At 41.0% G+C, this 24013-nt stretch overlaps 1 long non-coding RNA gene across 1 annotated transcript in view; it reads left to right on the top strand.

Annotated features, from left to right (window-relative positions):
- Positions 1-629: 629 nt before the first annotated feature.
- Positions 630-24013, top strand: part of LOC309661636 — a 33480-nt gene continuing 10096 nt past the window's right edge. Inside the window, exon 1 of the long non-coding RNA XR_014264124.1 lies at positions 630-21636. This is a non-coding gene — a long non-coding RNA (uncharacterized lncRNA). The remainder of the gene's footprint in view (positions 21637-24013) is intronic.

Genomic DNA, 24013 nt, shown 5'->3' with positions numbered 1-24013 from the left:
GTTTTGTTGATAACAACACTTAAACACATGAATCAATTAGGAAAGCCAAACGTGAGGGTATGTGGCCAAAACAGAGTTCTGAGCTAAGAAAGTGGAAAGATCACCATCATTCCAAACAATTAAGCTTTTTGGAGGAGGCAGTATTTGAGCTGACTCTTGAAGAATAAAATGGGATTTGGATTCCTAGATGGATAGGAACAGGCTACCCAGAATGGAAAAATAGAGAACGTTACTGAATAACTCAATCCTAATGCATCAGGTTTTTCACATGACATTAATAACTGTAATTCACTTTTAACTTCCTCCATGATGACAACCTTTTGAATCAATTGATGTCCAGACAGTAGACTACCATAGGGGGGTAAAATGGCAGAATGAAAGTTATCACTGGTCTTTTTCCTCTGTAATTCGGGACCAGTGTTTTCCAAAGGCTGATAACCAGTATCTGCTGAGATCAATTTAGGCAGGAAAATAAAGAAGAAAAAAATTAACAAATGATTAGCTAGATAATTCAACATTGAATTCTGGGTAAACTCTTAGTAATAGTTCCAAAAGAAGAAAGGATGGTCTACTACAATATTTTTCCTTCTTGCTTCCGTTACTGAGAGGAAGAAATTTTGTGCATGTATATATATATATATGATACAGAGGAGAGATCTGAGTCTATTAAATGTGGTTTAATCCAGAGAGTTACTTTAGTTCTCCACTTGACTCTGTGAGTAGGAACAACCCACTTCAAAATTTTATATTTTTAAACAAACACATATATTTTAACTACACAATGCATGCCTAATGAAAAGCCCCGCCCCCCAAAAAATAGTACACATAATTCCATCAACAAGAGATGACCAGTATTCATACTCGTATTTCAGTGACTGTTCTGATGATGCGTATGTGTATATTTTTATGTCCCAAACTGCATGACAGATAGCAATAATATAACAGAAGTGCACACACACATACCCACATACCCAGCTTAGGAAATTTCAGTGGAAATATTATTTTAAGAGTTAAGGGCAGGACGAGTAGCTTCTTTTTCTCAACATATTAAGTGTCCAGCCTTGTGTCTTACACATGATATCTGCTCAATAAATGAATCAAATGTTTGTTGAGTGAAGCTGGAAAAGATTTTATGCATTAATGAATTATATTATCTGATTGTTAAAAGCATTTAAAAAAACACACACACACTAAAAGTAAAGCAAGGGCAGAAATCTGAGATCTTTATTGAGAAGACCTAAAATGTGACCTCAAAAAAAAAAAAGACACAACAGTTCTGTGATAATTCTTTCCATTTTAGTTCTAGATAACCTTTTTAACCTTTCAAAAGGGGTCTGTTAAACTCAATTTCACTGCCCCTCCAGCTCCACTTAATGATATATATTTCCTGTCCTTACTGTATTTCATGCAGTTAATCATGTTGGAATATATAAGAGTGAAAAATTACGTATATTTCCACTCAGGTTAAAATATCACCAATATCACCAATCAAACTTAAGTCTTGCTAAAATGTCTTCTATCATCTTTTCTAGAATCAGCAGTTTATATTCCAGAGGCAGAATATAAAACAGAGGAGGACGTTGGGGAGCTTTTGATCGCTGTAAGACGGTCTGGAGATATACGCCGGGAACTCAACGGTCATTTGCTCTACACATCAAGGTATGAGGCTTTGTGGGTACTGATATCCAGGAATAGGGTCCTTAGTACAGGACTGTGGTGATGCTGGGAGTGGCCGGGTGGTGAGCCAAGTCCTTGGGGAGGACAGGGAAGCCTGGACCATTCATGACTCCCATGCAACTCCGTGCAGGTGCCCTAACTTCTTTGAGCTGATCTCCTCAACCAGGGATAAAATTGTACTCAAAATTGAGATTAAAAACCTCTGCTGTGACTACCCACAAAATTTTGTGAGGGTCAAATGAGACATTCTGTGTAAAATAGTTTATATATGCTGGTGGAAAATATAAACAAGGATTCTTAATTTTAATAGTCATCATGGCATCTAGGAAACAATGTGAAATAGCCTGTGTATAGTACTCAGTCTCTCTTCTTCTCCTCCCTACCTCCCCAACAATTAAAACTGCTCCCCAGTCATGGGCCCGGGTGTCCTCACACCTCAAAACAACATCCCATTCTTTCTGACCTCGCCAGTCAAAATATAGCTATCCTGTGTCCACTCCCTAAAGATCCTATTTTGTAACTCATTGCGACTATGTAATAGGTGAAAATGATGGAACTACATGAAAACCATCCAAATGAGAACAAGAATAAGCTATAAAAGTAAACTACATTTTTCTACACTCACACCAATGTTTCACCTCTGACACCAGATGTGTGCAGGTTTTCCTACACCAAGCAATTCTCCATTTATACAGACACCAACTGGTGTCCTAAAATTCTATTCAATTCTGCAACTGTCTACCTGGAGGTAACAGAGACCCCACAGGTTAAGGGCTCAGTCCCACAAGACGGCCTCCACGTCAGATGCCAATCGCAAGTCCAGGTGGTCACCTGTGCTTCTGACCGACAGGTTATAAATCAGAGGTTCCCACCACCCCCTCTTTGGGTTTGATACTTTTCTAGAACAGCTAACATAACTCGGGAAAACAGATTACTTACTAGGTTACAGATTATTAGAAAGGATACAAATCAGGAAGAGCCAGATGGAAGAAATGCATAGACTAAAGTATGTGGGAAAGGACACAGAAGTTCCATGCTCTCTCTGGGCGAGTCACCCTCCCAGCAACCTGGAAGCTCTCTGAACTCCTTTGGCTAGGATTATTTTATGGAGGCTTCATTACTTAGGCATGATTGATGAAATAATTGGCCATTGGTGAGTAACTCAACCTCTAACCCCTCTCCCTTCCCTGGAGGTTAGGGAGTGGGACCAAAATTTCCAACCCTCTGATCACCTGGTTGGTTTCCCTGGCAACCAGTCCCCATCCAGAGCCTCTCTGGGAGCCCCAGACACCAGTCATCTCATTAGCACACAAATAGACACTGCTTCAAAGACTCCAAGGGATGTAGGAGCTGGGTAACAGGAAACAGGGACAAAGACCAAAAGTGTATTATGTCACAGGCTAATTTACTGGGAGCTCACTATAGCAAGAGGATCAGCCACCATCACTTGCATCTGGCAGAGACTCAAAGTCAAGCAGAGGAGTGGAAAGCTTTACAGTGAAAAAGAGAGAAGGCATGGACATATATACACTACCAAATGTAAAACCTATAGCTAGTGGGAAGCAGCCGCATAGCACAGGGAGATCAGCTCTGTGCTTTGTGGCCTAGAGGGGTGGGATCAGGAGGGTGGGAGGGAGACGCAAGAGGGAGGAGATATGGGGATATATGTATACATATAGCTGATTCACTTTGTTATAATGCAGAAACTAACACACCATTGATAAGAAATTATACTCCAATAAAGATGTTAGAAAAAAAAAGAGAGAGAGAGAGAAGGCTTCAAGATATGCCCTGACTGGAGGCTGTTGGCTTGGGGAAGCTGGAGGCACCTGTGTAATTGATTAGGGGAGCATATTTGGCTTTCTTTGGTTGCTCCTAAATTGGAAGCCAGGGCAAAAATCAGAGAAGCCGGGAGTTATTAAGTTCTGACCATTTGGGGTGGATTGTTAACAGAGGTTGTGGTTTGACTTCCTACACGAGTTACTGCAGATTGTGGGTCAGAGTTCTGTTTTCACACATGATTTGACCACTCCCCTTGCATATATTCCGTCTGTCAAAATCTATGCTCACACTTGCTAAACATCTGACAATGCACAGTGTAACCTCCACAATAAAGAATTATCTATCCAAAATATCAGTAGTGCCAAGACTGAGAAGAGGAATAAGAATAAATTCTCCTCTGCCCCAGACGACAGGGGATTTGGCAGTAAGCCAACAATTTATTTTGAGTTACTCAAAACCAACTACAAGGACAGGCCTTGTAGAACATCTTTAAGATCTTCATGTGTGTGTTTGGCTATATGTTTAGGGTTGAGCAGCCCTATTGCCTGTTCTTTAAGTACGACTCCCCTCTTGAAGGCACCAGATACTTCCAGCTACATCTAACTTCAATTCTTAAGTTTTACCCTGGTGTTACCTCATGCGGGAAAAGCAACAAGAAGAAATAACAAGGTGAAGTAGTCCTTGAGGTCTTCTTTGCCCATTGATCCCTGGGAGGATGTGTCAGCTCTCTCTTCCAAGTCCACACAGGGCTCCAGTTGGAGTCTTACAAGGAACGAGGGCCTGGGCAAGCGGGGCAGTGGCCGCAAGTGGGCAGAGCAGCTGATGGAGAAAGTGCCCTCATCCTCTGCTCTATGATTCCAGCTGGGCTACTTCTGGTACCAGTGGCATACTGTATGTCCACGAGCAGAGTGTCTGGAAGACGATTCTGTGAATGGGAGAAATGAAGTAGTAAACAGCCCAATTTGGAAGATTACGTGTAATTGCTGAAATGGAAGGGACCATCCCTCTGCCTCTGGAAAGAGCTACCCTTGGGATGACAAGTAGAAGGATCCAGAAAACTCAAGAGTGTCTGGCTGTGAGCCAGCTGGAATATGGGGATGCCCCCACCTCAAGTGGGAGAAGCTACACCCAAATCGACCTCCCCATAAGGTCTTCAGGTTCAAGAGAGCTGGTGTTCCCAGCAGACTTCCTGCATAGCTGACACACAGCTCAGAGTGCTTGACACCTGAGCTTTAACCTTTGATTCCTCACACAAAGGACGGTTCTCAGGCTTGCAATAAAAATAAAAGAGAGAGAGTACACAGGGTGAGGGTCCTTCCCTGGAGCACGAAGCCAGGCCTCACACAGCCACATCCGATTCTTGCATACCTCTGTGAATTATAAGACAGCGAGAACTTATACAATTTTTATGCATATTCAAGTGTTGTGGTATTTGTCGTCACCACTCCCCACAGATACTTAAATACCTCAGTGGATAAAAGTTCAATTTGGTTATTTAAACCTTTCTGGAAGTCTTGTTAAAATAAATGTTTACCAATTACTTATTTTCATGAATAAAATAAGCATAAGCTGATGTATAAATAGTTGAATGGAAAGGAGACTCACGCTCTGTACATTAATAATTATTCACAGATGATAAACATGTATTACAGTTATAAGCAGGTGAGAGAAGTGACTAGTTTTATGCTGTGCTTTCATGGTGACCTCAAGGTCCCAAAATGTCTGTCATCAGTATTCTCAGACACTAACATGGAGGTGTTGTATTAAAAAAGCATTGTCTGGGGGCTTCCCTGGTGGTGCAGTGGTTGAGAGTCTGCCTGCCAATGCAGGGGACACGGGTTCGAGCCCTGGTCTGGGACGATCCCACATGCCGTGGAGCAACTGGGCCCGTGAGCCACAACTACTGAGCCTGCGCGTCTGGAGCCTGTGCTCTGCAACAAGAGAGGCCGCGACAGTGAGAGGCCCGCGCACCGCGATGAAGAGTGGGCCCCGCTTGCCGCAACTAGAGAAAGCCCTCGCACAGAAACGAAGACCCAACGCAGCCAAAAATAATAAATTAATTAATTAATAAAAAAAAAAAAGCATTGTCTGGGAGAGGAAGAAGAACTGAGGATAAACTCTCCTTCACTGGCTGAGAACTATTGCTCTATAGTAAAATGTTTAAGCTCAGGGATATGCTGGGAAAGGATGTGCAAATTAGATACTTCTTAACCCTGTCTTATTCTCAAAATAAATGTCATCTGTCTTTTTCTTCCTATTAGTCACTTTTTTTGTTGTTAGGAAATTGCTCCTATTGGAAAAACAGCTGATGAAGAGCAAACCGCAGAACCTAAAACCAAGAGAAGAGTAACAATATTGAGTCATCCTGTGGTTTTGGTCAACCCCAAGTCAAGTATGCTGAGGTTTTTAAATAATCAGCTTTATCCAGTTAAAAGGAATTGTGTGGTAAACCAGAGCCATGGGCCACCTCACTTCTCTGATTGGCTCTTTCTCTGGGTCAAGTTAAGGAGGAGGTGAAAAACAGTTTCCAAGCACATCCAGCAAAAGACTTTCTCCTTTCTTTCCTTTAGAAAAAAAATCTGCTTATTTATTTGGTTATAGGTGTATACGTAAGTTATAGAAGTTATACCTTGCATCTCAGAGGGGTTCTTTGGATGATTTAGAAGCTCCTTGACTGTAGGTCTGCTGGGGGTACATGCTCTTGTATATCAGAACATGTCTTTATTTCAACCTCAGTCTTGAAACTCTAGGTTGACAGTTACTATCTTCCAGCATTTTGAAGTTATTATTCCATTGTCTTCCAGCTTCCATTGTCTTGTTAAGAAGTCTGCCTTTAGTCTAAAAGTTGTCTTTCTAATGATTTCTCTTTTCTGTGCATTTAAGATATTCTCACATTTATTTGATCTGAATCTGTGAAAGGTCTGGGGCCTTTACTTGAAGAAGTTTTCCTCTAAGGAGGATTTGCATTGCTTCTTCTGGGATCGAGAGCAATGCTGACCCAGAAACACTCCTGATGCCCTGTGTCCCAGGCCAAATCCCAGAGTTTCAGACTCAGCTCCCTGATGGTGCCACAGGCTCATGGCCCGGTCTCCCCTGAAGTGCTGACTCTGAATCCCAGCTTGAGTGGAAGTATCTTCTCTAGCTGTAGGGGGGTTGGGGTTTGGGGGTTTTAGGGTATTGTTTTTGTTTTGTTTTGCCCCTTGATGATTTCCCTTACTTCCTGTGAGCACAGAAAAGGCAGAATTATTATTTCTTCTAGATATTTTGTAGTGGGAGAGTATCCCAGAATACCTAGCCAGCCAAGTTGCTGGGAACAGAAGTCCCAAAGACTCCTGTAGACAGAAGCTCCAAAGCTGCTCCAGCCCTGTCCCCTTCTCCCCTTCTCTCCACTCACTACCCCATCTCCCCCCAGTCATGGAACCTCCTGGGCATGAAATGAACTGGGCCTGGGGTTTCTGACTCTGTCTGCTTCAGTCAGGAATTAGATGCTGTGCTTTTAAAGAAAGCGATTTCTTGTCTTGCTGCCCTATTAAAGTTATATATTAAAGGAAATTTGTATGCTTAAAAGAATGTATAATCATGTAATATAATAACTAAAGACAAAGTGAGGAGGTTAAAAAATGCTCTATCTGGGCTTCCCTGGTGGCACAGTGGTTAAGAATCCGCCTGCCAATGCAGGGGACACAGGTTCGAGCCCTGGTCTGGGAAGATCCCACATGCTGCAGAGCAACTAAGCCTGTGCGCCACAACTACTGAGCCTGTGCTCTAGAGCCTACGAGCCACACTACTGAGCCCACATGCCACAACTACTGAAGCCCGCATGCCTAGAGCCCATGCTCTGCAACAAGGGAAACCACTGCAATGAGAAGCCCGCGCACCACAGCAAAGAGTAGCCCCCACTCCCCGCAACTAGAGAAAGCCCGCGTGCAGCAGCAAAGACCCAAAACAGCCAAAAATAAATTAATTAAATAAATAAATTTTTTAAAAAAAATGCTCTATCAGGAAATGGGAATTTGACTCCTGGACAAGACACTGGGGTGTTCCCTGCCTCGATTTCCACATCGATAAAGTACCCTAGTTAGCTCATAAAGTTATCAAATGCCCTAATATAGTGATTCAATTACCCTTTAATGTAGCTTCTTGATAGAACTTTCTCTCTGACTTTAAGCATCATTTATGATTTTTACAAAGCAAATGTACTCTGTAGCTGCAAAGACTGAGCCATATATACCCTCTGTAAAGAAACAATTAATTTTTAAAATAGTTTCAGAGATTTTCAGACTCTCGGTGATGTCTGAGATGGGCATGGGTGAGGGAAAATCTATGCCACTGTCAGCATGGATGGAGTGGCTTGCTGGATCCAGCCAATAACTGCTCCTGAGAACCAATTGGGTGCATCTCTTTCCAACACTGGATTCAGTGACTTCACATTGATAGTGAAACTGGCTGTGGTACTTTTGTGTGTTTTGTTTTGTTTGTTAAACCTTTACCAACACAACATCATGCTCAGTTAGTCTGAGATGAATCCTTTGGTTCTAGCTTTAATTTTGGAGAATTAAACCCATACTCAGTAAGACATTCCATTCTGCCCCATAATCTACCTCTAATGTTCCTCATAAAGATGTTACAGCACAACTACTGGGTAAATTGCCCTAATAAGGCTTGAGGCCCAACTGCTAAAGCATCTTTATGAAAGCAACCTGGAAATCACACATCAGTACTCCTTGGAGACTCTGCACTATTAAATAAGGGATTTGTCCAGACCATCACCAGAGACCTCAGCTTATATCTCAAGTTATATTTGATGTTTTTGGAACAGAAGTTTCTAACTCTTGGGGATTCTTAACTTGCTTTCAATAAAATAGAGCTTTTTAAACTAAAATAAATACCAGTATTCTGTGTTCTTAATCAAATGGTTTCCCAAAGTAAAATTTCCAGACTCCTAGGAGGAATGGGCCATTTAGGTAATCTGAATTTTTTGATTATGTGAGATGTAATTAAACCATCTTTGTTTTCACCATCAACTCTCATTGTTAATAAAAGCTTGCTAAAATGTATTGTTTTGCTTTCTGTTTTAGTTCCACAGCCAAAGGATTTTCAATAAGAGTTATATTTCAGTCTTTTATTTAACCCAGAAATCTACCTACTTAAATGTATGTCTATTTCAATCAGTGGAGCAGTCAGCTGAAAACAAATCAACAGAAAAGGGGGAAATACCAATCACTTTTGCTTCATGAACTGTGATAAATCAATATTTGACTATTCATTAGGTGAAATATATTGAGAAAGATATTTAATACAGATTTATAAAGATAGTATTAGGTACTTACTATGCAAGTCTAGTGTTTATCTGCTTTTGATATTTATTCAGAGGGGTTAAATGTGTAGTTTCTGACAAGGGTTTGTTTTTTTTTTTTTTTAACACCGCCTGTCTTGCCAACTTTCTGCATTCTAGATGACTAGGGGGAAATAAAAAAGTGTATTCTCCAACGTGTAATTCTTTTTAAACCTCAGGCTCTTAAAAAAAATTTTCCAACAGTTGCTTATTACTTAATCAGACTGTTGTAAGAATTTACGACCTTTTTTCCTTTTTGTGTGTGTATCTTGGAGCATAAAAAAATCTCTTTGACAGAGTTTCTCGTCTCTTCCTGAGGGCTTTCTAGATTGCTAGCCACTTACCTCCTCATTTACTTGGGGACTGCCTGTCTCTAGCACTTGATAGCTCTTGCCTCTCCTTCCTGATTTGAGCTCAGAGAGCTCTTTCATGCATAGATTTCCCAGGACTGAACAGAGAGGGAAAGTCATGGAGGAATAAAATTTCAAAGCACAAGCTGGCACTAGAACTTTCCACCAAGTGAAAATCCCCCTGTAAGCCATCCATTTCTAGCAGTTTCTCTCTCTGCCCTCGTCAGCATGTTTTATGCTCATCAATTTCTCCAGCTCTAACCTTTTTTAGGTTCCCGGAATGACAAAACAGTCAACTTGTTGTTTCCTAATAATTCTAAAACTTGTTCTATCAAAAAATCATCCTGAAACATTTTGTGAGTCACTGAACTTCAGAGCAAATCCTCTGAAGTCAATTTGGAAACAATGCTCATTTTTTAACAAGCTATATTTAATGCATACAGCACACACTAATAGACATCAACTTGTATTTGTGTTGATTCATATTAGCAAGAAGAAGGTGGATGTTGGTGTCAGCATGCAAGTATGCATATACCTTAGCTATGAGCAAGAGAGACCCTTGCCGAAACTAGAGTGTCCCATCCAGAAGCTCACTGTCATATCCCATTGCTTGTTTTTTTTTTCTTTTGGCCGCCCAACCAGGAATTAAACCTGGGCCACAGCAGTGAAAGTCTGGAATCCACTAGGCCACCAGGGAACTCCCTCACATTGCTTCTTACTAAGGAAAAGAGTGGTAGGAAATATTCATGCTTTACAAAAATTACTTATTTGGTATATTGAGTTATTGTATACAGTCTTTGTCTCCTAAACCTGGTCTGTCTAAATCATTTCAATTACCATGACTACTCTTTACTCTTTTAGGTCTAAACCTATGTGTTGGTATGTTTTCAACACTGCAAAAAAAAAATACACTGAATTGCATTGTTGGTGGGATTATAAGATGGTACAACCGCTGTGGAAAACAGTATAGAGGGTCCTCAAAAAATTAAAAATAGAACTACCATATGGTCCAGCAATCCCACATCCGGGTATATGTCCAAAAGAATTGAAAGCAAGGTCCCAAAGAGATATTTGTACACCCATGTTCATAGCAACATTATTCCATTATAGCCAAGAGGGGAAAAAATCCAAGTATCCATGGCTGGTTGAATGGATAAACAAAATGTGGTTTGTGCAGGGACTTCCCTGGTGGTCCAGTGGTTGAGACTCCACGCTTCCACTGCAGAGGGCATTGGTTCTATCCCTGGTCGGGGAACTAAGATCCCACATACCGTGTGGCATGACCAGAAAAAAAAATTGTGGTGTGTTCATACAATGAAGTATTATTCAGCCTTAAGAAAGAAGGAATTCTGACACATGCTACAACATAGATGAAACTTGAGGACATTACGCTAAGTGAAATAAGCCAGTCACAAAAAGATGAATACTGTATGATTCCACTTACCTGAAGTACTGAGAATAGACAAATTCATAGAGACAGAAAATAAAATGGTGGTTGCCAGAGACTGGGGGGAGGAAGAAGTGGGGAGTTGTTTAATGGGTACAGAGTTTCAGTTTTGCAAGATGGAAAAGTCCTGAAGATCTGCTTCATAATGTGAAAAGACAACCCTACTGAACTGTACATTCAAAAATAGTTAAAATGGTAAATTTTAGGTTATGTTTATTTTACCACACTAAAAACAATGCACTAGATCCCAGAAACCCCACTTCTAAGTATTTACTCAAGAGAAATAAAATCACATATCGACTCAAAGACCTGAACTTGAATATGCATGGCAGCATTATTCAACATAGCTAAAAACTGGGAACAACCTAAGTTATCAACTGGTAAACAAAAACAAATCATGGTGTAGCCACACAGTGGGGAACACTATTCAGGAATAAAATCCTGATACATCGATGAATCTTAAACACATTGTGCTAAATGAAACAAATCAGACACAAAAGACTAAAAACTGCATGATTTCATTTACATGAAATTCTCATTAAAGCAAATAAATTTATAGTGACAGAAAATGGAAGAGTGGTTTCCAGGGCTGGGAGACAGGGAAGGAGATGGATTACAAGGGGTACACATGTGGGTGGATGAAAATGTTCTATATTATGCTTATGGTAATGGTTACATGATTGTATGTATTTGTCAAAACTCATCAAATAGTGCATTTAAATTGGGGAATTTTTTTTTATAAATTTATTTATTTATTTGTTTTTATTTTTGGCTGTGTTCGGTCTTCGTTGCTGTGCACAGGCTTTCTCTAGTTGCAGCGAGCGGGGGCAACTCAACATTGTGGTGCGCGGGCTTCTCAGTGTGGTGGCTTCTCTTGTTGCAGAGCACGGGCTCTAGGCACACGGGCTTCAGTAGTTGTGGCATGTGGGCTCAGTAGTTGTGGCTCGCGGGCTCTAGAGCACAGGCTCAGTAGTTGTAGCACATGGGCTTTGTTGCTCTGCAGCATGTGGAATCTTCCCGGACCAGGGATCAAACCCATGCCCCCTGCATTGGCAGGTGGATTCTTAACCACTGCGCCACCAGGGAAGCCCCCAGGGAATCTTAATGTATGTAAATTATTATAATAAAATTTTAAATGCACTGCCTCTAAACTGAAATCCTCCAATCAATCCTGTACTCCTTGTAAAATAACAAATACTTTCATGGCTGTATTTTGGTGTCGTTGCAAAGAACTCTAGTCAGCGCATGAGGGTTAGATTACCAAGATGCTACTTACAGCTCTGCCGCTATGGGAAGGGCAAGGGGCAGGGGCAAATCTATACCATAATCATGGTATAGATTCTCTGGTCATAATTTATCTGTACCTCAGTTTTCCAATCTATAACATGAACAAATTAAGCTAAACCAGACTCACCACCCTATGATCCATCAGTTTATTTAGCCCCTAATCTAAACAAACCTTATTCAATATATACCCTATTTAAAGACCACTAACTATGAACCATGTCAAAATACCAGGGTCTGTTCTAAAAGCCTTCTAATAACAATACTAATATTTGTGACTGTAAGAGATGTGTGCCTTATAATTCTGAGAGCTATTGTCTAAAAAGAGTTTGAAGAAGACCCAGGTGGGGAACAGTTATCCTGTTTAGAATTCCATTTCTTCTCACCTTCTCTGTTCCATCTCCTACTTCCTTAGGTTCTGCCACAGGCACCATTTCTTCCACAGCATTATCTTTCTCTGACTACATCTCCCGTCCAAAAGATCACACCAGCATCCTCCGCTTTGACAAGGATGAGGCTGAGAACACCTGCCGGATCCTGATCATCAATGACTATCTTTATGAAGAGGAGGGATCCTTCAACATTTCACTGAGCCTGCCAATGGGAGGACAACTGCGGGCCGAATTCCCCACCGCCAAGGTGATTATCCTGGCTGATCCTGATGATGGTAAGTCCGTTTCCTGCTTTCCACTCTTGGCAATAGCTGCCTTCTTCTCGTACTTTCCCTCAACAGTTGAAAGACAAATCGAACTTAAATGGTCTATTAAAGGAATTGTTAATGTTTCTCCTTCTCCAAAGGCTCTGAGTGGCTTTTCAAATACATAGGTATCACCAACACCAAGGACCACACAGCAATGCAGGAAGATTAACTATTTGTGTATGAGTTTATTAAATTTTTTTAAAAAGCACGTCCCAAGGAAGTGACCTAAGACTTATAAGGAAGCTGAGAAGAGGACCTAGGTTAAGTGTCTGATCACCCAACCAGGACCGCCCCACAAGGACACTCATCTTAGCAGCCCAACAAAGGCCTCCCTCACAAAAAGTACATGAGTCTACAAATGGTACAAGGGTAGCATGGAGCTCCCACGTGTAAGCATCCAGATCTCTCTTCCTAGCCCCACCTGGCAGGGAGTTTGGCTCTACTCCCAGATGAAACTCAGAGCCAGAAAAGAATAGGGAGCTCCTCACCTCTCAAAACCAACCCCTCCCACCCCCAGACTCGATAAGCATCAAGCCCAGTATTACTTTTTTTAGGTCTCAGTTGTCCTTTCTACAAGAGGCACTTTCAAGAGAAAATGTTGATAAAGACAGGGACAGGATCAGACTATTTTATTACGAGTCTCAAATTAGTTTGACCACTTCATCTCTCAAACACGCCTCTGTCAGGATTTGAGTAGCTATGGGCTGCTGTGTTCAGATCTAGACAGGATTAGACTGGGCTGCTGTTATAGACCCAAAATTTGTGTGAATTTATAGATACAGCACAGAGCTTCCATGAAACTGAGCTATGTCAAGCAATAAACCAGATGGAGCAGAGGTTGAAGAGTGTATACGCTCTTTAGTTGGGGATGGCAAATTTATCATGTATTATATTGTTCTAGAACAAAGGAAAATATGAATGAGATTAAAAGTTGGTTTGGTTTTTGTTAGTTGGTCTCCTAGTTTGGGTTTGTTTGTTGATATCCCACCCTGTGGACAAGATCTCAGAATGGTACGATAGGCCAGTTTTGCTCCACTAAGAAAAAGAAATTGCTGGGACTTCCCTCGTGGTCCAGTGGTAAAGAATCTGCCTTCCAGTGCAGGGGACCCAGTTTCGATCCATGGTCAGGGAACTAAGATCCCACATGCCGCAGGGCAACTAAGCTCACGTGCCACAACTACTGAGCACACGTGCCTCAACTAGAGAGAGAAAACCTGCACACCACAACTAGAGAGAAGCCCATGCATTACAATAACAACAACAAAAAGATCCCCCATGCCTCAAATGAAGATCCCGTGTGCCGCAACTAAGACCCAACGCAGCCAAATAAATAAATAAATAAAGCGGGGAAAAGAGGCTAGCCATCAAAGCCTTAAAAAAAAAAAAGAAAGAAATTGCCAAGGACTAAGTTCAGTTCCTAAATATATTTTCACATGTCTCAAGGACTAAGAATAAGTATAGACTCTGAAGTCTATGCATTCTTCATTGTGTAATTTCTTTTCAAAAATTGCCCCTTTAGAATTAAGATAACTATTTTTTTCTTAAAATAATGTGTATGACAGCTCAATATCAAACAAACAAACAACCCAATCAAAAAACAGGCAGAAGATCTAAAAAAACACTTCTCCAAAGAAGATATACAGATGGCCAACAGGCATATGAAAAAATGCTCAACATCACTAATTATTAGAGAAATGCAAATCAAAACTGCAATGAGGTATCATATCGCTCCAGTCACAATGACTATCTTCAAAAAGTCTACAACTAATAAATGCCGGAGAGGGTGTGGAGTAAAGGGAACCCTCCTACACTGTTGGTGGGAATGTAAATTGGTGCAGCCACTGTGGAAAACAGTAAGAAGGTTCCTTAAAAACTAAAATACAGTTGCCATATGATCCTGCAATCCTATTCCTGGCCATATATCCAGAGAAAACTGTAATTCAAAAAGATACATGCACCCCTATGTTCACAGCAGCTCTATTTACAATAGCCAAGACACGGAAACAACCTAAATGTCCATCGACAGATGAACGGATAAAGAATATGTGATAAACATATACAATGGAGTATTATTCAGCTGTAAAAGAGAATGAAATATGCCATTTTCAGCAACATGGATGAACCTAGAGATTATCATACTAAGTGAAGTAAGCCAGACAAAGACAAATATTTTGTGATATCGCTTATATGTGGAATCTAAAAAAATGATACAAATGAATTTATTTCCAAAACAGAAATAGACCCACAGATATAGATAACAAACTTATGGTTACCAAAGGGGAAAGGGGCGGGGGGAGGGATAAATTAGGAGTTTGGGATTAACATATACACACTACTGTATATAAAATAGATAAGCAACAAGGACCTACTGTATAGCACAGGGAACTGCACTCAATATTTTGTAATAACCTATAAGAGCTCAAGTCAAAAAAACAATAATGTATGTGAATTTTCAGTATACTCCATAGAAATTTGGAATTTGTATTATATTTTCTGTTAAACCAAAGAGATATTAGGGAGTGTCTACTAAGAATATTAATCTTGATTATGTAGATTTTTGGAGAGAGAAATGTTACAATCTTATATGTAAAGTATCTGTTGTTTTCTCCACAGAAGAGAAGGAAATAAGAGTAATTTTAACTGTTTGAGATTCTGAAGAATCACTGCCTAGTCAAGTCTATTTGATAAATATAAGGAGCAAACAGAGGAATAGAAACCCTCTGAAAGAGAAGAATGACAATATGGGGTTATGTGGTTTTTTAAAGCCTAATTGAAAGATTAGAATTTTTTAAATATCAGGGTTCTGATTAGCATTATAGCTAGAGCACCTATCTCTTACTGAGAGGTTGGGACAGGTTTGCCTGAACCAAGAAGTTGTTTGCCGGGCAAAATGAGAGAGAAAGAAGCAAAGTTATGGATGTAGGGACTTTTTTTACATTGTTCTACATACTCTGCTTCATAGTAGCTCTTTCCTTTTATAACCAGTTCTCAGTTTTCTAGGGTGATGAGGAATTAACATGAAAACATTGAAATCGGTATACCTATAGTTTTAACTTCCTTTTATCTTCACTGTCATACCTTTTCCTGTAGCCAAAGAGTGATGCCAGTACAATATGCTCATTCTCTGCTGGACCTAATTACTGGTCAAGGTACACAAGGAAAGAAATGGGAGAAAAAAAATGAAGAGGATGGGGAAGTGAAATGATAGAGTGAGAAAAGCCAGGACTGGGGGCTTGAAGACTTGGCCTCTGAGTCTGGGATACCACTACCTTCCCACGTAACCTCGGGCAAGTGGAGCTATTGGGGCTCAGTTTCCCAATCCATAAAACGAGGCTAACACAGATTGTAAATCAACCATACTCCAATAAAAATTAATTTAAAAAAAAAGAGAACAGACTTGTGGTTGCCAAGCGGTGGAGGGGATGGGGGGCAGTGGTGGTGGAAGGATGTGTTGGGAGTTTAGGATCAGCAGATGCAAACTATTACACATAAGATGGATAAACAACAAGGTCCTACTGTAAGGCACGGGGAACTATATGCAATATCCTGTGATAAACCATAATGGAAAAGAATATGAAAAAGTATATATGTGTGTGACTTTGCTGTACAGCAGAAATTAACACAACATTGTAAATCACCTATACTTGGATAAAAAAAAAAAAAAAAAACCTAAAGCCAGAAACACCTGAAATTAATTGTTAGTGCCACAGCATTATATGAACTCCAAAGTCATAATGTGAACAACAAAATAAGTAAGATGAGCTAAATCGGACTAACCTGTAGGAAGAACTAAATGCAGGAATGTACAAAAATAAATGTGTCTTAATATCTATTTCTTGAGGACATATTTCCTCCTTGAGCCCTGCCATACCACCACTTACTTTTTACTTTAAAACCTTAGTTGTTTTAAATCTTCCTACGTTCAGAAGTTGCAAACGTTTCCAATGCCAAATAGAAAAAGAAAGAAAAAAATACAGCAAATAAAGGAAGAAAATTAACACAAAATTCAGTGTACGACCCAATTGTTTACTTCCAATATTGTTTGAAATGGTTTTAGTAGATTTTTAACAAGCAATTCAAGAAACATTCACAGTGTCCTACCGTGCGCTTAATATAGGACCCCAAAATCAAATAAGCTCTTTTCCCTGCCTTCTATTACATCTGACTTGGTCCTTAATTAAATTATTCTCAAACTCATGAAGGCTTTTCAATGGGAGAAAAAAAAATCATGTACAGAAATAGTGATGGAAGAGTCTTTGTTCAGTGTAAACAAACTTAGCTGCTGCATACTGTTCTGAGAAAGTCACTGTTAATAATTATTGGATCCAGGGAGCTTGCATTCAGATTCTGTAACATTCATTGAGGATCGAGCACTTTGCTGAGCTTAGGAAAACCCAGCATCCTCTGGTTGATATCCTCTCCTTAAAGGGCTGATGAGCATGGGAATGGGATCCTAGCAACGCCATCAAGCCAATAGAACCACCTCTAACTCGGCCAAAAATAATTGCTGAGGGTCCTAGACCCTCAAGGTCCATAGTGAAAATATTCTTTCTCTTAACATGGCTGAAAACAGGCAGCCCATTTTTAAAATTCTTTTGGCTGCTTCATCTTTCCTCGGTTCTATGCTGAGCGAACTTGAGCTGAAACAGTTGGTTGTGCTATAGACGTGATCATACTAACCCAGCCCCTCTCTCCTGAAGCTGCGTGTGCAGGGCATCCTAGAAGCCACCTGCATCCAATCACTAGATGCTGCTCGGGACACTTATTACATCCATCTCTTCCACTCCATCCCCAGTACCAGTGCCTAGTGCAAACCATCCTCTGTCTCACATGGAAAATTGCAATAGCTTCCTGATCAGTAGCCCTAACTCTTCCTTCAATCTGTGGCCCACACCGAAGTTGGAGAGATGTACAGAAAACAAAAAACCAACCACGTTTCCACTGCTTAAAATTGGTCCCCACATTCTACGGAGAGTCTAGATAGTGAAGTCCCATCTATTTCAAATGGATCCAAGTCTCTGCAGGACCTGGCTTCTGCCCTCCTCTCTAAACTCATTCCCTCATTCATCTCTTCTCACCTTACACGTTTCTAAGAAACACACTCTTGTATTCCTCCCCAAACGCTAGGCTGTATCATGCCCCTGTGCCTTTTTTCATATTAGCCACTCCATTGGGAACATTCTTCCCCCCTTTCTCATGGATCAGTTGTCATTCATTCTTTGAGTCTAGTACAGCATTATCTCTCCCAAGCCTCCTCCCTCTGAGCCTTGAGGTTGGTTGCTTCTTTCATCAAAGCACTCAGGGTTTAGCTGATTGGCATCAGTGTGACTGCCTTATGACACCAGAAGTACCTCAGCCACGAGAACGCACATCTCTTTACATCCCCAGTAACTAGCACATTTAGGACACATAGAGGATGTCCAATAGATGTCTGTTTAACTAAACAACAAAAAAAAATTCAATTAGATTTCATGAAACTAGATGTTAAAGAACTGATATTAACTCATAAGCATTACCTCTTTCTTATCCAAAAATTCAGAAACTCTTTAAATAAGCTGTTCCAGAATTTTTCTAGCAATCAAGCTTACCAGTTTGTTTCCAGAATCTATTTTCTCTTCTGAGGTAACCAAAAAAACATTTTCCAAGTCTTCCATCTTTTGGCATCTATCCTGTTTCGGGGAGTTTGTCAAAGTTTACCAACAGTATTTCTGTCACTTCACCTGCAAGTCCTCTTTGGATCTTGGCATGAAATTTCTCTGAATCTGGACATTGAACTCATTTTTAAATGGATGGTCATATCTCTTTTGAAAGCTTTACCTTGTCATATTTCTCTTTCTTATTTCCATTTAAAGAACATTCTCTTCTTTTTTTTTAAATTAATTAATTAATTTATTTATTTGTGGCTGTGTTGGGTCTTCGTTTCTGTGCGAGGGCTTTCTCCAGTTGCGGCAAGCGGGGGCCACTCTTCATCACGGTGCGCGGGCCTCTCACTGTCGCGGCCTCTCTTGTTGCGGAGCACAGGCTCCAGACGCGCAGGCTCTGTAATTGTGGCTCACGGGCCTAGTCGCTCCGCGGCATGTGGGATCTTCCCAGACCAGGGCTCGAACCCGTGTCCCCTGCATTGGCAGGCAGGTTCTCAACCACTGCGCCACCAGGGAAGCCCAAGAACATTCTCTTTTAAAGGAGATAAAAACACATCTATGGCATCCATTTAACATAAGTATGATGTGGTCAAAACACCATACTCTCATAACTGCCCGCCCTTAAGGATTATTGCCAGCGCCTCAGTTTGCTTAGACAGAGCGAGGGTGCAGACGGCTGGGACATAGCGCTCTTTCCTCTATTTCAGCAAATTTCCCGAAGCTCAATATACAGAGCGTCTCAGAAGACTTTCATGATTTCTCTTCTAAGTGACGCTCGTCCTCCTCTTACATCGTGTATCTTACTGTACTCAGAGAGGCTTGATTCTTACATTTTTTTCTCTGAACAGTAACATAACTCAAATTTTTTTTTTTTTATCTTTACCTCTCTCCCTTCTCCAATACCACACAGAGTAATTTCTGTGCTAAAAAAGATCACTTGGTCCCAACTTTAAAAAAAAAAAAAAAAAACTTTTGTAATAAGTTCAAAGTATATCAGAAGTGAGTTAAAATTATCCACTCGACAAACTCTTGAGTACTTATGATATACCAGCCGATGTGCTTCTAGGGGTATAAAGACATAAAGACATGTGGAATGTGGTCCCTGATCTTGAGATGCTTCTAGAGCTCTGATAAAAACACGGAACAGTGTATAAGAATGGTGGCTTTAATACTTTAGCTTTTCAAAGAGGTGCTAAATCACAAGACCATTTGGGGAGTGTAATGTGTGTCACCTACACAGTGGAGGATACAGAGAACTGGGGTCTGGCTCTACCTGGAAAGTCTCAGTGTAGGAGATAAGCTGATTGGCTGCTTTGATGGATGAGCGAAAAAGAGGGAGTGCATTAGGATTAGGCAGTATTCCTAGGGTTTATCAAGGCAAAGGATGCAGGAGGGTTGCCCTGGACCAGATGTGAGCCATGCACGCAATAGAGAGCCAGAATGGAACCGTCTTAGGTCTTGTCCAAAAGCGCCATCTGGAGGGATGAACAATCCCCAGCACAAGCACTGCCGAATGCTGATGGTTGAGGAAGAATTAAGTGACCAGCCAGGATAGGGATGTGGTCATCCTCATCAAGGGAATTGCAGATGAGACATACCCAACTATGGGAACAAGAGATCTCCAAAGAACACACAAAATTGCCCATGAGAGACAGAACCCGCTTTCTTCCATCTTCTAAGATCCGAGAATGTGATCACCGTGATAAAACCCATCAAGAAAGACCTTTCCTGCTCCTCTTGCCTCTCTTCCCTCTTTCTTGTCCCAGGCTTGGAGGTATCAGAAACATCTATTAGCAACAATGGGGAGATGGAGTGAAACTTCTGGGTCAAAAGAGAGGATGACCACCACACCCTTCTCTGAGTGCAGGCCCCTACCTGCAGTGCACCTGAAGACAGCAACTAGCAAGTGTGACCCATCACTGCAGTTATAGAGCAATGCAAACTGTCAGGGCAGCACGGGGTAAGGAACAACTAACCTCTTAAGGGCATATATGGCCTCCCAAAGCAGGTAACTCAGTCAAAGTCTTACAGAAGGACTGTGTGAAATTAACATGTTGGGAAGGGAGTTTCAGCTCAGAGAACATCACCAGCGAAGATGGAGGCCATGACCACGTGCCGTGCTGGCTCATGAAGAGCTAGTGTAACTGGAACACAGGGCACAGGGTCAGGTGTGGTACATTAGGACTCCAGAAAGAATGGACTCAAGTCAGATTACGGGAGCTCTTATACACCATGGTCAAAGTTTTGGTAAAACTCTCCACAGCACGAAGAGATCTACTAAAATACATCCTGAGCAAATAGTACTTATTGCATTGGATTTCTACCTTCCAAAATTCAAACTTCACTCCCATATGCTTCTACGTTGCATTGTGTTTCCCAAGGTATCATCTCTGTAATGTTGATTTTCCATTTACTGTCTCAGGAGTCATGCCTCCGCGGTGAAGCTGCTGCCTGGTGTTTACATCTGTTTGCCTCTGGATTTCACAGTCCAAAGAAAAACATTCATTTCCAAATCTTTTCCATGACAGTCTATCTAGTGTAACAGCTAAACCTTATGTAAGCTTTGAAGAGTCAGCTAAGTTCATAGGCTGCTTTTTAGAACTGGGAGAACTGGAGATGGATGGGTTTGTCTACTTAGCCAAATCTTGACTTTCTCATTGTCAAACTTTTCCTCCCATCAGATGTGCTGTTCTCTTCCACGCACCCTCAGAGTCTGACGCCCACCCCAGCTGCCTTCAGCCTTCTCTTTCTAGGGGGGGACCCTTTTCTGCCTCTGGGGGTAGCATTTCTGGCATCTCAGCTAAAAGGATCCCCAGAATTTCTATCTATCTTTGTAATAAGCAAATGTTATGGGAAAAGGCACAGCCGCAGCCCCCAGATTCAGACCCCTGGCTGGACTGCCCCTCAGCATGGAGAGCACTTATCTCCTGAGAAAAAGCCTCCTGAGTTCCCCACCATCTTTTCCCAAACAATAGCTGACTTTACCTGGGTTACAAGCTAGTTGGCCAGTTTTTCCCAATTGGGAAATCTCTTTGTGCCACAGCTATCTCTTAAAGCAGAAAAATGAATAGAATTCTAACTGATTTTATCTCACTGCACTTCCTGGAATCAAAGCCGTGGCATGTGATACCTTGATGTGGTTTTTCTGTGTGTTTTGCTTGCTTCTCCTCGAGCCTGTGGGAACTGTCATGTCTGATGATTGTGACAAAAACCCAGGCTCCCACAGGGCCAGAGGAGACAGGAGGCCTGGGAGGCTGAAGCAGTCTTCGTTTGTCCTTTTGTGTCTCCCTAGAGCCTGCCCTGCACTTTGGTTGCTGCTGGCTCCATGGAGGTTGGTGTCTGGAGAACGGGCACTGACCTTTCCCGAGCGTCCTCTGTCACCGTGCGCTCCAGGAAGACAGAGCCGGCACCAGCAGAAGGTGAGCGGGCCATTTTAAAATGTATCATTATTATGACATGCGTATAGGGCAAGGTCTAGTCTGTCAGTGTAGCATGCCTACTCTTTGTGGATGGGCTCTGATTTAAAGTTTCTCCTACCTGGGCACATAGAATGACTGCTGCTGTTTACAAAATAAATAGAATATTCACTCAGCAGCCTTTATGATTTGTTCATTAACCACTTGCCTGGGACCAAATTAATTTTCCAAAGTTGAGAACATTTGTAGATACCATCAGCTGCTCATAAACACTATTTCAGATCAAGGCATACCTGTGATGGCTGAGCAGGTCCCAAGTCCTGGGAGAATCCAGGCACCTGTTAGCTCCTAGGAGGGTAGGAGGGTCTCACTTCTGATTCTTGGACATTTTCCTTGGCTTCAAGCAGCATGTCCTCATGTCCCACTCCCTTTTGCCTTTCTTGACGTGGACAATCAAAGCCTGGTTGGCAGCGGAGCTAAACGGTTCTGAACACCACTTCCTCTGGTGAGCCCGTCAGCTGCTTTACCAGAAAAAAACACAAAAAAAAGCACAGTAGGATTCAGGCAAAGAAAGGGAAATTTCCATCTACGTTGATACCCACATTTTTTCATTTGCTAACAGGGACCTTTTAGTCTCCTGGGATGTGGACGGGCAGCAGAGTTAAGGATTAGCATCGTATACATCCAAGATGCATGAGAACACGTAAAGACGAATACGAAGTGAAAGCACAAATCCTGCAAATAAAACTCAGCCGTCTAAAACCCACATGAACCGACAAGACATAAAGGGAAAATGTATCTATGAAAATGTGAACCCAGTTTCAGCCTGTACCCCCAGAAACAGTGAAGGAAACTAAAGACAGGCTTACAGCCCAGAGCTTGCTCTTGGGAGAATTAACGTGTTAGAACACTTCAGGGAATGTATCACATCATACTGTACAGGACACCAGTGATGACCCTTAAAGTTCTTTTGTTGTTGTTTTGCTCTTTTTTTTTTTTTTTTTCTTGCTTCTCCTTTCTTTCTCTTAATTTTCAGACAGAGCTGTTTCTCACTCTATATGTATTTGTGAAACCAAAAGTGAATAGACCAGTTTGGCTCCTTGGGCTTTTTTGTTTATGGTTGGGAAAAGAAATGAAAATTCATTTGGATAAATCTCCTTGCATACAAATAATGAATGACCCGTCTGCTAGCTCTCAGGTGGGGATGGACTAATAGAAGTAATCCGTGCTTGAGGTGGTGATTCATGGGTTTAAACAGGAGATATGCAGAGATAGCACTTTAGACTTGATGATCTCTAGAATCTAGTAAATACCTGACGCCAGCTCAGGTTGGTTAATTAACAATAATGATTATGCATATGTATTTATATTATCATTATTATATGCCAGACTCTGTGCTAGCATCTTTGCTGTATTATCTCTAATCTTCACAACTACCTTTGTAAAGTAGCAATAATTATCCCCATTTTGCAGTTAAAAGAAATTGAGACTCAAACAGATGAAATAGTTTGTACAAGTAAGCAGTGGAATTAAGATTTGGACCAAAGTGCATAAGATCCCAAATCCCCTTTCCCTTACTTTCCTGCCTTGGTACTTTTCACCGTAATCTCATTTTGGTTTTTTCTTAATGCAATTAATTAATGGCTTTGAAATTTTTCATACAATCTCAAACTTATAGAAAAGTGACAAGTCCAGTAAAAACACTTTTGTTCCTGAACCATAGGTTGCCAGTAAATCTGGACCCATCTCTTCAAAAACTTAGAATGCAACTCCTACAGAGACATTCTCCTCTTACTCACAGTACAAGCATAAAATCAGGAAATTAACTGATCCATTACTACAGTCTCATCTTCAGATCTCATTCAAGTTCCACCCGTTGTCCCCCAAATCATAGCAAAACTATCCAGTTCAGAATCACACATTGTATTTAGTCATCATGTCGTTCAGTTTTCTTCCATCTGGACAGTTCCTTGTCTTTCCTTGACTTTCATGACTTTGATATTTTTCAAGATTACAAACCAGGGGGAAGGGATAAATTAGGAGTTTGGGATTAACACATACACACTACTATATATAAAATAGATAACCAACAAGGGCCTACTCTATAGCACAGGGAACTCAGTATTCTATAATAACCGATATGGGAAAAGAATCTGAAAAAAAATAGATGTATGTATATGTACAACTGAATCACTTTGCTGTACACCTGAAACTAACACAACATTGTAAATAAACTATGCTCCAATATAAACTAAAAACTAAAAAAAAAAGATTACAAACCAGTTTTGTAAAATATCCCCCAGTTTGGGCTTGTCTGATGTTTCCTCATAATCGGATTCAGGCTATGCTTCTCCAGCAGGAATATCACAGAGATGGTACT

The sequence above is a fragment of the Balaenoptera physalus genome (genome assembly GCF_965194825.1).
Source record: "Balaenoptera physalus genome assembly, chromosome: 5".
In the NCBI taxonomy this organism is placed as follows: domain Eukaryota; kingdom Metazoa; phylum Chordata; class Mammalia; order Artiodactyla; family Balaenopteridae; genus Balaenoptera; species Balaenoptera physalus.
Note: the sequence above shows the minus strand (reverse complement) of the source record. Positions and strands in the feature narration are given on the sequence as shown.